At 39.6% G+C, this 18,198-nt stretch overlaps 1 protein-coding gene across 2 annotated transcripts in view; it reads right to left on the bottom strand.

Annotated features, from left to right (window-relative positions):
* Nucleotides 1–18,198, bottom strand: part of LOC110514928 (upstream-binding protein 1) — a 72,187-nt gene that overhangs the window by 14,820 nt on the left and 39,169 nt on the right. The gene's annotated exons all lie outside the window — the stretch shown is intronic.

The raw sequence follows: 18,198 nt of genomic DNA on the forward strand, positions 1-18,198 counted from the left end.
CATTCAACTATATATTCACTACCTGGACAGGAGGAGAGGAACATTCAACTATATATTCACTACCTGGACAGGAGGAGAGGAACATTCAACTATATATTCACTACCTGGACAGGAGGAACATTCAACTATATATTCACTACCTGGACAGGAGGAACATTCAACTATATATTCACTACCTGGACAGGAGGAGAGGAACATTCAACTATATATTAACTACCTGGACAGGAGGAACATTCAACTATATATTCACTACCTGGACAGGAGGAACATTCAACTATATATTCACTACCTGGACAGGAGGAACATTCAACTATATATTAACTACCTGGACAGGAGGAACATTCAACTATATATTAACTATCTGGACAGGAGGAACATTCAACTATATATTCACTACCTGGACAGGAGGAGAGGAAAATTCAACTATATATTCACTACCTGGACAGGAGGAGAGGAACATTCAACTATATATTAACTACCTGGACAGGAGGAACATTCAACTATATATTCACTACCTGGACAGGAGGAACATTCAACTATATATTCACTACCTGGACAGGAGGAACATTCAACTATATATTAACTATCTGGACAGGAGGAACATTCAACTATATATTCACTACCTGGACAGGAGGAGAGGAACATTCAACTATATATTCACTACCTGGACAGGAGGAGAGGAACATTCAACTATATATTCACTACCTGGACAGGAGGAGAGGAACATTCAACTATATATTAACTACCTGGACAGGAGGAACATTCAACTATATATTCACTACCTGGACAGGAGGAACATTCAACTATATATTCACTACCTGGACAGGAGGAACATTCAACTATATATTAACTATCTGGACAGGAGGAACATTCAACTATATATTCACTACCTGGACAGGAGGAGAGGAACATTCAACTATATATTCACTACCTGGACAGGAGGAACATTCAACTATATATTCTCTACCTGGACAGGAGGAACATTCAACTATATATTCACTACCTGGACAGGAGGAGAGGAACATTCAACTATATATTCACTACCTGGACAGGAGGAACATTCAACTATATATTCACTACCTGGACAGGAGGAACATTCAACTATATATTCACTACCTGGACAGGAGGAGAGGAACATTCAACTATATATTCAATACCTGGACAGGAGGAACATTCAACTATATATTCACTACCTGGACAGGAGGAACATTCAACTATATATTCACTACCTGGACAGGAGGAACATTCAACTATATATTAACTACCTGGACAGGAGGAGAGGAACATTCAACTATATATTCACTACCTGGACAGGAGGAGAGGAACATTCAACTATATATTCACTACCTGGACAGGAGGAGAGGAACATTCAACTATATATTCACTACCTGGACAGGAGGAACATTCAACTATATATTCACTACCTGGACAGGAGGAGAGGAACATTCAACTATATATTCACTACCTGGACAGGAGGAGAGGAACATTCAACTATATATTCACTACCTGGACAGGAGGAGAGGAACATTCAACTATATATTCACTACCTGGACAGGAGGAGAGGAACATTCAACTATATATTCAATACCTGGACAGGAGGAACATTCAACTATATATTCACTACCTGGACAGGAGGAGAGGAACATTCAACTATATATTCACTACCTGGACAGGAGGAGAGGAACATTCAACTATATATTCACTACCTGGACAGGAGGAGAGGAACATTCAACTATATATTCACTACCTGGACAGGAGGAACATTCAACTATATATTCTCTACCTGGACAGGAGGAACATTCAACTATATATTCACTACCTGGACAGGAGGAGAGGAACATTCAACTATATATTCAATACCTGGACAGGAGGAACATTCAACTATATATTCACTACCTGGACAGGAGGAGAGGAACATTCAACTATATATTCACTACCTGGACAGGAGGAGAGGAACATTCAACTATATATTCACTACCTGGACAGGAGGAGAGGAACATTCAACTATATATTCACTACCTGGACAGGAGGAGAGGAACATTCAACTATATATTCACTACCTGGACAAGAGGAGAGGAACATTCAACTATATATTCACTACCTGGACAGGAGGAACATTCAACTATATATTCACTACCTGGACAGGAGGAACATTCAACTATATATTCACTACCTGGACAGGAGGAACATTCAACTATATATTCACTACCTGGACAGGAGGAACATTCAACTATATATTCACTACCTGGACAGGAGGAACATTCAACTATATATTCACTACCTGGACAGGAGGAGAGGAACATTCAACTATATATTAACTACCTGGACAGGGGGAACATTCAACTATATATTCTCTACCTGGACAGGAGGAGAGGAACATTCAACTATATATTAACTACCTGGACAGGAGGAGAGGAACATTCAACTATATATTCACTACCTGGACAGGAGGAACATTCAACTATATATTCACTACCTGGACAGGAGGAGAGGAACATTCAACTATATATTAACTACCTGGACAGGAGGAGAGGAACATTCAACTATATATTCACTACCTGGACAGGAGGAACATTCAACTATATATTCTCTACCTCGACAGGAGGAGAGGAACATTCAACTATATATTCACTACCTGGACAGGAGGAACATTCAACTATATATTCACTACCTGGACAGGAGGAGAGGAACATTCAACTATATATTCACTACCTGGACAGGAGGAGAGGAACATTCAACTATATATTCTCTATCTGGACAGGAGGAACATTCAACTATATATTCACTACCTGGACAGGAGGAGAGGAACATTCAACTATATATTCACTACCTGGACAGGAGGAACATTCAACTATATATTCACTACCTGGACAGGAGGAACATTCAACTATATATTCACTACCTGGACAGGAGGAACATTCAACTATATATTCACTACCTGGACAGGAGGAGAGGAACATTCAACTATATATTCACTACCTGGACAGGAGGAGAGGAACATTCAACTATATATTCACTACCTGGACAGGAGGAACATTCAACTATATATTCACTACCTGGACAGGAGGAACATTCAACTATATATTCACTACCTGGACAGGAGGAGAGGAACATTCAACTATATATTCACTACCTGGACAGGAGGAACATTCAACTATATATTAACTACCTGGACAGGAGGAACATTCAACTATATATTCACTACCTGGACAGGAGGAACATTCAACTATATATTAACTATCTGGACAGGAGGAACATTCAACTATATATTCACTACCTGGACAGGAGGAGAGGAACATTCAACTATATATTCACTACCTGGACAGGAGGAGAGGAACATTCAACTATATATTCACTACCTGGACAGGAGGAGAGGAACATTCAACTATATATTCACTACCTGGACAGGAGGAGAGGAACATTCAACTATATATTAACTACCTGGACAGGAGGAACATTCAACTATATATTAACTACCTGGACAGGAGGAGAGGAACATTCAACTATATATTAACTACCTGGACAGGAGGAACATTCAACTATATATTCACTACCTGGACAGGAGGAGAGGAACATTCAACTATATACTGTTAAGGATATGGCAGACATACGCCCCCTTTGGAGAGATTGGGTACCCCTAGTAAACTGGAAAAAAAATCTGTCAAAAATTGCTAATATATGCAAATAAAAATTATTATTGGATAGAAAACACTCTAAAGATTCTAAAACCGTTGGAATTATGTCTGTAAGTATAGCAGAACTCACAGGGCAGGCATTCTTCCAAACTAGTTTTTGTGGCCATGAAAGTTGGAGCAACTTTGACGTCATGGCCCCCACCCTTCCCAACCAGCTATGATTCTGGGGACACTTTCTATCTCTTCCGCTAGATGTCCCCTTTCATTAGAGCTTCAAATCGTTCAAATCCCGCGAGAATTGACCCTATGGGAGTGAAATTAGTGCGTGCCACGAGAGAATAGGCTGTGCGTATGGGCGCGAATTGGTCCCAGCCATTCCTTTGTTTCCAGCACTCAAGAGAAGGGCAGACGATGGCCGATTGAATTGAAGTTTGTTTTGCATGTCTAAAACATCATAAAGCTTGCTTCTGCACTTAGTTTGACCTGTTTAGTCGACATATAATGTGTAATTTTGAAGTTTTGATGCGCAACTTATCCGGACCAGAGGACGTTTTGGGTGCATTTCAGCTGATGTTATTAGCAGTAGCTAATACAAAGACGCAAGACTTGAAACCAAACGATGTATTGGGTAAGTATGAAGCCTTCCAGAACATTCTGAACGAAGACCATCGAAGGTAAGGGAATATTTATGCTTAAATCTGTGTTTCTGTTGACTCCAACATTACGTGGAAATGTAGCTTGGAACTGAGCGCTGTCTCAGCATATGGAATAGTGTGCGATTTCTGTAACGTTAAAAATAAATCTAACATAGCGGTTGCATAAAGAAGCAGTGTATCTTTCTAACTATATGTAGAACATGTATATTTAGTCAAAGTTTATGATGTCTATTTACGTTATCTTGCCGCGCTACATAGATTTCCTGCGGGCATTTTTGAGTAATTTCTGAAGGTGAACTCACTGTAAATGGACATTTATGGATATAAATGGCATATTATTGAAAAAAATATATATGTACTGTGTAATATGTCATATTACTGTCATCTGATGAAGATTTTCAAAAGGTTAGTGAGCGATTTATTTTTTAATCCTGCGTTTGTTGATTGCATGTTTTGGCTATTCAAATGAGCTGTGTCTGGTGGTGGTTTTACATATATATGTGCTATGTTTTCGCCGTAAAACATTTTAGAAATCTGACTTGCTGGCTAGATGAACAAGATGTTTATCTTTCATTTGAGCTATTGGACTTGTTAATGTGTGGAGGTTAAATATTTTTAAGAATATTTTTGCGTTCCATGCGCCACCGTTTCAGCTGAACGTGGGAGGGTTGATTCCCAATTGGGAACCAGTATCGTAGACAGGTTAACTACCTGGACAGGAGGAGAGGAACATTCAACTATATATTCACTACCTGGACAGGAGGAACATTCAACTATATATTAACTACCTGGACAGGAGGAGAGGAACATTCAACTATATATTAACTACCTGGACAGGAGGAGAGGAACATTCAACTATATATTCACTACCTGGACAGGAGGAACATTCAACTATATATTCACTACCTGGACAGGAGGAGAGGAACATTCAACTATATATTCACTACCTGGACAGGAGGAACATTCAACTATATATTAACTACCTGGACAGGAGGAGAGGAACATTCAACTATATTTTCACTACCTGGACAGGAGGAACATTCAACTATATATTCACTACCTGGACAGGAGGAACATTCAACTATATATTCACTACCTGGACAGGAGGAACATTCAACTATATATTCACTACCTGGACAGGAGGAGAGGATAATTCAACTATATATTCACTACCTGGACAGGAGGAACATTCAACTATATATTCACTACCTGGACAGGAGGAGAGGAACATTCAACTATATATTCACTACCTGGACAGGAGGAACATTCAACTATATATTCACTACCTGGACAGGAGGAGAGGAACATTCAACTATATATTCACTACCTGGACAGGAGGAACATTCAACTATATATTCACTACCTGGACAGGAGGAACATTCAACTATATATTCACTACCTGGACAGGAGGAACATTCAACTATATATTCACTACCTGGACAGGAGGAACATTCAACTATATATTCACTACCTGGACAGGAGGAACATTCAACTATATATTCACTACCTGGACAGGAGGAGAGGAACATTCAACTATATATTCACTACCTGGACAGGAGGAACATTCAACTATATATTAACTACCTGGACAGGAGGAGAGGAACATTCAACTATATATTAACTACCTGGACAGGAGGAGAGGAACATTCAACTATATATTCACTACCTGGACAGGAGGAACATTCAACTATATATTCACTACCTGGACAGGAGGAGAGGAACATTCAACTATATATTCACTACCTGGACAGGAGGAACATTCAACTATATATTAACTACCTGGACAGGAGGAGAGGAACATTCAACTATATTTTAACTACCTGGACAGGAGGAACATTCAACTATATATTCACTACCTGGACAGGAGGAACATTCAACTATATATTCACTACCTGGACAGGAGGAACATTCAACTATATATTCACTACCTGGACAGGAGGAGAGGATAATTCAACTATATATTCACTACCTGGACAGGAGGAACATTCAACTATATATTCACTACCTGGACAGGAGGAGAGGAACATTCAACTATATATTCACTACCTGGACAGGAGGAACATTCAACTATATATTCACTACCTGGACAGGAGGAGAGGAACATTCAACTATATATTCACTACCTGGACAGGAGGAACATTCAACTATATATTCACTACCTGGACAGGAGGAACATTCAACTATATATTCACTACCTGGACAGGAGGAACATTCAACTATATATTCACTACCTGGACAGGAGGAGAGGAACATTCAACTATATATTCACTACCTGGACAGGAGGAACATTCAACTATATATTCACTACCTGGACAGGAGGAACATTCAACTATATATTCACTACCTGGACAGGAGGAGAGGAACATTCAACTATATATTCACTACCTGGACAGGAGGAGAGGAACATTCAACTATATATTCACTACCTGGACAGGAGGAGAGGAACATTCAACTATATATTAACTACCTGGACAGGAGGAACATTCAACTATATATTCACTACCTGGACAGGAGGAACATTCAACTATATATTCACTACCTGGACAGGAGGAACATTCAACTATATATTCACTACCTGGACAGGAGGAGAGTAACATTCAACTATATATTCACTACCTGGACAGGAGGAACATTCAACTATATATTCACTACCTGGACAGGAGGAGAGGAACATTCAACTATATATTCACTACCTGGACAGGAGGAACATTCAACTATATATTCACTACCTGGACAGGAGGAGAGGAACATTCAACTATATATTCACAATCTGGACAGGAGGAACATTCAACTATATATTCACTACCTGGACAGGAGGAGAGGAACATTCAACTATATATTCACTACCTGGACAGGAGGAACATTCAACTATATATTCACTACCTGGACAGGAGGAACATTCAACTATATATTCACTACCTGGACAGGAGGAGAGGAACATTCAACTATATATTCACAATCTGGACAGGAGGAACATTCAACTATATATTCACTACCTGGACAGGAGGAGAGGAACATTCAACTATATATTCACTACCTGGACAGGAGGAACATTCAACTATATATTCACTACCTGGACAGGAGGAACATTCAACTATATATTCACTACCTGGACAGGAGGAGAGGAACATTCAACTATATATTAACTACCTGGACAGGGGGAACATTCAACTATATATTCACTACCTGGACAGGAGAGGAGAGGAACATTCAACTATATATTCACTACCTGGACAGGAGGAACATTCAACTATATATTCACTACCTGGACAGGAGGAACATTCAACTATATATTCACTACCTGGACAGGAGGAACATTCAACTATATATTCACTACCTGGACAGGAGGAGAGGAACATTCAACTATATATTCACTACCTGGACAGGAGGAGAGGAACATTCAACTATATATTCACTACCTGGACAGGAGGAGAGGAACATTCAACTATATATTAACTACCTGGACAGGAGGAACATTCAACTATATATTCACTACCTGGACAGGAGGAACATTCAACTATATATTCACTACCTGGACAGGAGGAGAGGAACATTCAACTATATATTCACTACCTGGACAGGAGGAACATTCAACTATATATTCACTACCTGGACAGGAGGAACATTCAACTATATATTCACTACCTGGACAGGAGGAGAGGAACATTCAACTATATATTTACTACCTGGACAGGAGGAACATTCAACTATATATTCACTACGTGGACAGGAGGAGAGGAACATTCAACTATATATTAACTACCTGGACAGGAGGAACATTCAACTATATATTCACTACCTGGACAGGAGGAACATTCAACTATATATTCTCTACCTGGACAGGAGGAGAGGAACATTCAACTATATATTAACTACCTGGACAGGAGGAACATTCAACTATATATTCACTACCTGGACAGGAGGAACATTCAACTATATATTCACTACCTGGACAGGAGGAACATTCAACTATATATTCACTACCTGGACAGGAGGAGAGGAACATTCAACTATATATTCACTACCTGGACAGGAGGAGAGGAACATTCAACTATATATTCACTACCTGGACAGGAGGAGAGGAACATTCAACTATATATTCACTACCTGGACAGGAGGAACATTCAACTATATAATCACTACCTGGACAGGAGGAGAGGAACATTCAACTATATATTCACTACCTGGACAGGAGGAACATTCAACTATATATTCACTACCTGGACAGGAGGAGAGGAACATTCAACTATATATTCACTACCTGGACAGGAGGAGAGGAACATTCAACTATATATTCACTACCTGGACAGGAGGAACATTCAACTATATATTCACTACCTGGACAGGAGGAGAGGAACATTCAACTATATATTAACTACCTGGACAGGAGGAACATTCAACTATATATTCACTACCTGGACAGGAGGAGAGGAACATTCAACTATATATTCACTACCTGGACAGGAGGAGAGGAACATTCAACTATATATTCACTACCTGGACAGGAGGAACATTCAACTATATATTCACTACCTGGACAGGAGGAGAGGAACATTCAACTATATATTCACTACCTGGACAGGAGGAGAGGAACATTCAACTATATATTCACTACCTGGACAGGAGGAGAGGAACATTCAACTATATATTCACTACCTGGACAGGAGGAACATTCAACTATATATTCACTACCTGGACAGGAGGAACATTCAACTATATATTCACTACCTGGACAGGAGGAGAGGAACATTCAACTATATATTCACTACCTGGACAGGAGGAACATTCAACTATATATTAACTACCTGGACAGGAGGAGAGGAACATTCAACTATATTTTCACTACCTGGACAGGAGGAACATTCAACTATATATTCACTACCTGGACAGGAGGAACATTCAACTATATATTCACTACCTGGACAGGAGGAACATTCAACTATATATTCACTACCTGGACAGGAGGAGAGGATAATTCAACTATATATTCACTACCTGGACAGGAGGAACATTCAACTATATATTCACTACCTGGACAGGAGGAGAGGAACATTCAACTATATATTCACTACCTGGACAGGAGGAACATTCAACTATATATTCACTACCTGGACAGGAGGAGAGGAACATTCAACTATATATTCACTACCTGGACAGGAGGAACATTCAACTATATATTCACTACCTGGACAGGAGGAACATTCAACTATATATTCACTACCTGGACAGGAGGAACATTCAACTATATATTCACTACCTGGACAGGAGGAACATTCAACTATATATTCACTACCTGGACAGGAGGAGAGGAACATTCAACTATATATTCACTACCTGGACAGGAGGAACATTCAACTATATATTAACTACCTGGACAGGAGGAGAGGAACATTCAACTATATATTAACTACCTGGACAGGAGGAGAGGAACATTCAACTATATATTCACTACCTGGACAGGAGGAACATTCAACTATATATTCACTACCTGGACAGGAGGAGAGGAACATTCAACTATATATTCACTACCTGGACAGGAGGAACATTCAACTATATATTAACTACCTGGACAGGAGGAGAGGAACATTCAACTATATTTTCACTACCTGGACAGGAGGAACATTCAACTATATATTCACTACCTGGACAGGAGGAACATTCAACTATATATTCACTACCTGGACAGGAGGAACATTCAACTATATATTCACTACCTGGACAGGAGGAGAGGATAATTCAACTATATATTCACTACCTGGACAGGAGGAACATTCAACTATATATTCACTACCTGGACAGGAGGAGAGGAACATTCAACTATATATTCACTACCTGGACAGGAGGAACATTCAACTATATATTCACTACCTGGACAGGAGGAGAGGAACATTCAACTATATATTCACTACCTGGACAGGAGGAACATTCAACTATATATTCACTACCTGGACAGGAGGAACATTCAACTATATATTCACTACCTGGACAGGAGGAACATTCAACTATATATTCACTACCTGGACAGGAGGAATATTCAACTATATATTCACTACCTGGACAGGAGGAACATTCAACTATATATTCACTACCTGGACAGGAGGAGAGGAACATTCAACTATATATTCACTACCTGGACAGGAGGAACATTCAACTATATATTCACTACCTGGACAGGAGGAACATTCAACTATATATTCACTACCTGGACAGGAGGAGAGGAACATTCAACTATATATTCACTACCTGGACAGGAGGAGAGGAACATTCAACTATATATTCACTACCTGGACAGGAGGAGAGGAACATTCAACTATATATTAACTACCTGGACAGGAGGAACATTCAACTATATATTCACTACCTGGACAGGAGGAACATTCAACTATATATTCACTACCTGGACAGGAGGAACATTCAACTATATATTCACTACCTGGACAGGAGGAGAGGAACATTCAACTATATATTCACTACCTGGACAGGAGGAACATTCAACTATATATTCACTACCTGGACAGGAGGAGAGGAACATTCAACTATATATTCACTACCTGGACAGGAGGAACATTCAACTATATATTCACTACCTGGACAGGAGGAGAGGAACATTCAACTATATATTCACAATCTGGACAGGAGGAACATTCAACTATATATTCACTACCTGGACAGGAGGAGAGGAACATTCAACTATATATTCACTACCTGGACAGGAGGAACATTCAACTATATATTCACTACCTGGACAGGAGGAACATTCAACTATATATTCACTACCTGGACAGGAGGAGAGGAACATTCAACTATATATTCACAATCTGGACAGGAGGAACATTCAACTATATATTCACTACCTGGACAGGAGGAGAGGAACATTCAACTATATATTCACTACCTGGACAGGAGGAACATTCAACTATATATTCACTACCTGGACAGGAGGAACATTCAACTATATATTCACTACCTGGACAGGAGGAGAGGAACATTCAACTATATATTAACTACCTGGACAGGGGGAACATTCAACTATATATTCACTACCTGGACAGGAGAGGAGAGGAACATTCAACTATATATTCACTACCTGGACAGGAGGAACATTCAACTATATATTCACTACCTGGACAGGAGGAACATTCAACTATATATTCACTACCTGGACAGGAGGAACATTCAACTATATATTCACTATCTGGACAGGAGGAGAGGAACATTCAACTATATATTCACTACCTGGACAGGAGGAGAGGAACATTCAACTATATATTCACTACCTGGACAGGAGGAGAGGAACATTCAACTATATATTCACTACCTGGACAGGAGGAACATTCAACTATATATTCACTACCTGGACAGGAGGAGAGGAACATTCAACTATATATTAACTACCTGGACAGGAGGAACATTCAACTATATATTCACTACCTGGACAGGAGGAGAGGAACATTCAACTATATATTCACTACCTGGACAGGAGGAGAGGAACATTCAACTATATATTCACTACCTGGACAGGAGGAACATTCAACTATATATTCACTACCTGGACAGGAGGAGAGGAACATTCAACTATATATTCACTACCTGGACAGGAGAAGAGGAACATTCAACTATATATTCACTACCTGGACAGGAGGAGAGGAACATTCAACTATATATTCACTACCTGGACAGGAGGAACATTCAACTATATATTCACTACCTGGACAGGAGGAACATTCAACTATATATTCACTACCTGGACAGGAGGAGAGGAACATTCAACTATATATTCACTACCTGGACAGGAGGAACATTCAACTATATATTAACTACCTGGACAGGAGGAGAGGAACATTCAACTATATTTTCACTACCTGGACAGGAGGAACATTCAACTATATATTCACTACCTGGACAGGAGGAACATTCAACTATATATTCACTACCTGGACAGGAGGAACATTCAACTATATATTCACTACCTGGACAGGAGGAGAGGATAATTCAACTATATATTCACTACCTGGACAGGAGGAACATTCAACTATATATTCACTACCTGGACAGGAGGAGAGGAACATTCAACTATATATTCACTACCTGGACAGGAGGAACATTCAACTATATATTCACTACCTGGACAGGAGGAACATTCAACTATATATTCACTACCTGGACAGGAGGAACATTCAACTATATATTCACTACCTGGACAGGAGGAACATTCAACTATATATTCACTACCTGGACAGGAGGAGAGGAACATTCAACTATATATTCACTACCTGGACAGGAGGAACATTCAACTATATATTCACTACCTGGACAGGAGGAGAGGAACATTCAACTATATATTAACTACCTGGACAGGAGGAGAGGAACATTCAACTATATATTCACTACCTGGACAGGAGGAACATTCAACTATATATTCACTACCTGGACAGGAGGAGAGGAACATTCAACTATATATTCACTACCTGGACAGGAGGAACATTCAACTATATATTAACTACCTGGACAGGAGGAGAGGAACATTCAACTATATTTTCACTACCTGGACAGGAGGAACATTCAACTATATATTCACTACCTGGACAGGAGGAACATTCAACTATATATTCACTACCTGGACAGGAGGAACATTCAACTATATATTCACTACCTGGACAGGAGGAGAGGATAATTCAACTATATATTCACTACCTGGACAGGAGGAACATTCAACTATATATTCACTACCTGGACAGGAGGAGAGGAACATTCAACTATATATTCACTACCTGGACAGGAGGAACATTCAACTATATATTCACTACCTGGACAGGAGGAGAGGAACATTCAACTATATATTCACTACCTGGACAGGAGGAACATTCAACTATATATTCACTACCTGGACAGGAGGAACATTCAACTATATATTCACTACCTGGACAGGAGGAACATTCAACTATATATTCACTACCTGGACAGGAGGAACATTCAACTATATATTCACTACCTGGACAGGAGGAACATTCAACTATATATTCACTACCTGGACAGGAGGAGAGGAACATTCAACTATATATTCACTACCTGGACAGGAGGAACATTCAACTATATATTCACTACCTGGACAGGAGGAACATTCAACTATATATTCACTACCTGGACAGGAGGAGAGGAACATTCAACTATATATTCACTACCTGGACAGGAGGAGAGGAACATTCAACTATATATTCACTACCTGGACAGGAGGAGAGGAACATTCAACTATATATTAACTACCTGGACAGGAGGAACATTCAACTATATATTCACTACCTGGACAGGAGGAACATTCAACTATATATTCACTACCTGGACAGGAGGAACATTCAACTATATATTCACTACCTGGACAGGAGGAGAGGAACATTCAACTATATATTCACTACCTGGACAGGAGGAACATTCAACTATATATTCACTACCTGGACAGGAGGAGAGGAACATTCAACTATATATTCACTACCTGGACAGGAGGAACATTCAACTATATATTCACTACCTGGACAGGAGGAGAGGAACATTCAACTATATATTCACAATCTGGACAGGAGGAACATTCAACTATATATTCACTACCTGGACAGGAGGAGAGGAACATTCAACTATATATTCACTACCTGGACAGGAGGAACATTCAACTATATATTCACTACCTGGACAGGAGGAACATTCAACTATATATTCACTACCTGGACAGGAGGAGAGGAACATTCAACTATATATTCACAATCTGGACAGGAGGAACATTCAACTATATATTCACTACCTGGACAGGAGGAGAGGAACATTCAACTATATATTCACTACCTGGACAGGAGGAACATTCAACTATATATTCACTACCTGGACAGGAGGAACATTCAACTATATATTCACTACCTGGACAGGAGGAGAGGAACATTCAACTATATATTAACTACCTGGACAGGGGGAACATTCAACTATATATTCACTACCTGGACAGGAGAGGAGAGGAACATTCAACTATATATTCACTACCTGGACAGGAGGAACATTCAACTATATATTCACTACCTGGACAGGAGGAACATTCAACTATATATTCACTACCTGGACAGGAGGAACATTCAACTATATATTCACTATCTGGACAGGAGGAGAGGAACATTCAACTATATATTCACTACCTGGACAGGAGGAGAGGAACATTCAACTATATATTCACTACCTGGACAGGAGGAACATTCAACTATATATTCACTACCTGGACAGGAGGAACATTCAACTATATATTCACTACCTGGACAGGAGGAACATTCAACTATATATTCACTACCTGGACAGGAGGAACATTCAACTATATATTCACTACCTGGACAGGAGGAACATTCAACTATATATTCACTACCTGGACAGGAGGAACATTCAACTATATATTCACTACCTGGACAGGAGGAGAGGAACATTCAACTATATATTCACTACCTGGACAGGAGGAGAGGAACATTCAACTATATATTCACTACCTGGACAGGAGGAGAGGAACATTCAACTATATATTAACTACCTGGACAGGAGGAACATTCAACTATATATTCACTACCTGGACAGGAGGAACATTCAACTATATATTCACTACCTGGACAGGAGGAGAGGAACATTCAACTATATATTCACTACCTGGACAGGAGGAACATTCAACTATATATTCACTACCTGGACAGGAGGAACATTCAACTATATATTCACTACCTGGACAGGAGGAGAGGAACATTCAACTATATATTTACTACCTGGACAGGAGGAACATTCAACTATATATTCACTACGTGGACAGGAGGAGAGGAACATTCAACTATATATTAACTACCTGGACAGGAGGAACATTCAACTATATATTCACTACCTGGACAGGAGGAACATTCAACTATATATTCTCTACCTGGACAGGAGGAGAGGAACATTCAACTATATATTAACTACCTGGACAGGAGGAACATTCAACTATATATTCACTACCTGGACAGGAGGAACATTCAACTATATATTCACTACCTGGACAGGAGGAACATTCAACTATATATTCACTACCTGGACAGGAGGAGAGGAACATTCAACTATATATTCACTACCTGGACAGGAGGAGAGGAACATTCAACTATATATTCACTACCTGGACAGGAGGAACATTCAACTATATAATCACTACCTGGACAGGAGGAGAGGAACATTCAACTATATATTCACTACCTGGACAGGAGGAACATTCAACTATATATTCACTACCTGGACAGGAGGAGAGGAACATTCAACTATATATTCACTACCTGGACAGGAGGAGAGGAACATTCAACTATATATTCACTACCTGGACAGGAGGAACATTCAACTATATATTCACTACCTGGACAGGAGGAGAGGAACATTCAACTATATATTAACTACATGGACAGGAGGAACATTCAACTATATATTCACTACCTGGACAGGAGGAGAGGAACATTCAACTATATATTCACTACCTGGACAGGAGGAGAGGAACATTCAACTATATATTCACTACCTGGACAGGAGGAGAGGAACATTCAACTATATATTCACTACCTGGACAGGAGGAACATTCAACTATATATTCACTACCTGGACAGGAGGAACATTCAACTATATATTCACTACCTGGACAGGAGGAGAGGTACATTCAACTATATATTCACTACCTGGACAGGAGGAACATTCAACTATATATTCACTACCTGGACAGGAGGAGAGGAACATTCAACTATATATTCTCTACCTGGACAGGAGGAGAGGAACATTCAACTATATATTCACTACCTGGACAGGAGGAACATTCAACTATATATTCTCTACCTGGACAGGAGGAGAGGAACATTAAACTATATATTCACTACCTGGACAGGAGGAACATTCAACTATATATTCACTACCTGGACAGGAGGAACATTCAACTATATATTCACTACCTGGACAGGAGGAGAGGAACATTCAACTATATATTCACTACCTGGACAGGAGGAACATTCAACTATATATTCACTACCTGGACAGGAGGAGAGGAACATTCAACTATATATTAACTACCTGGACAGGAGGAACATTCAACTATATATTAACTACCTGGACAGGAGGAACATTCAACTATATATTCACTACCTGGACAGGAGGAACATTCAACTATATATTCACTACCTGGACAGGAGGAGAGGAACATTCAACTATATATTCACTACCTGGACAGGAGGAACATTCAACTATATATTAACTACCTGGACAGGAGGAGAGGAACATTCAACTATATATTAACTACCTGGACAGGAGGAACATTCAACTATATATTCACTACCTGGACAGGAGGAACATTCAACTATATATTAACTACCTGGACAGGAGGAGAGGAACATTCAACTATATATTCACTACCTGGACAGGAGGAGAGGAACATTCAACTATATATTCACTACCTGGACAGGAGGAACATTCAACTATATATTCACTACCTGGACAGGAGGAACATTCAACTATATATTCACTACCTGGACAGGAGGAACATTCAACTATATATTCACTACCTGGACAGGAGGAACATTCAACTATATATATTAACTACCTGGACAGGAGGAACATTCAACTATATATTCACTACCTGGACAGGAGGAACATTCAACTATATATTCACTACCTGGACAGGAGGAGAGGAACATTCAACTATATACACACTACCTGGACAGGAGGAGAGGAACATTCAACTATACATTCACTACCTGGACAGGAGGAGAGGAACATTCAACTATATATTCACTACCTGGACAGGAGGAGAGGAACATTCAACTATATATTCACTACCTGGACAGGAGGAACATTCAACTATATATTCACTACCTGGACAGGAGGAACATTCAACTATATATTCACTACCTGGACAGGAGGAACATTCAACTATATATTCACTACCTGGACAGGAGGAGAGGAACATTCAACTATATATTAGCTACCTGGACAGGAGGAGAGGAACATTCAACTATATATTCACTACCTGGACAGGAGGAACATTCAACTATATATTCACTACCTGGACAGGAGGAACATTCAACTATATATTCACTACCTGGACAGGAGGAGAGGAACATTCAACTATATATTAACTACCTGGACAGGAGGAACATTCAACTATATATTCACTACCTGGACAGGAGGAGAGGAACATTCAACTATATATTCACTACCTGGACAGGAGGAACATTCAACTATATATTCACTACCTGGACAGGAGGAACATTCAACTATATATTCACTACCTGGACAGGAGGAGAGGAACATTCAACTATATATTCACTACCTGGACAGGAGGAACATTCAACTATATATTCACTACCTGGACAGGAGGAGAGGAACATTCAACTATATATTCACTACCTGGACAGGAGGAGAGGAACATTCAACTATATATTCACTACCTTGACAGGAGGAGAGGAACATTCAACTATATATTCACTACCTGGACAGGAGGAACATTCAACTATATATTCACTACCTGGACAGGAGGAACATTCAACTATATATTCACTACCTGGACAGGAGGAACATTCAACTATATATTCACTACCTGGACAGGAGGAACATTCAACTATATATTCACTACCTGGACAGGAGGAACATTCAACTATATATTCACTACCTGGACAGGAGGAACATTCAACTATATATTCACTACCTGGACAGGAGGAGAGGAACATTAAACTATATATTCACTACCTGGACAGGAGGAGAGGAACATTCAACTATATATTCACTATCTGGACAGGAGGAGAGGAACATTAAACTATATATTCACTACCTGGACAGGAGGAGAGGAACATTCAACTATATATTAACTACCTGGACAGGAGGAACATTCAACT

The sequence above is a fragment of the Oncorhynchus mykiss genome, chromosome 30, assembly GCF_057628025.1.
Source record: "Oncorhynchus mykiss isolate SJ-2025 chromosome 30, ASM5762802v1, whole genome shotgun sequence".
Lineage (NCBI taxonomy): Eukaryota > Metazoa > Chordata > Actinopteri > Salmoniformes > Salmonidae > Oncorhynchus > Oncorhynchus mykiss.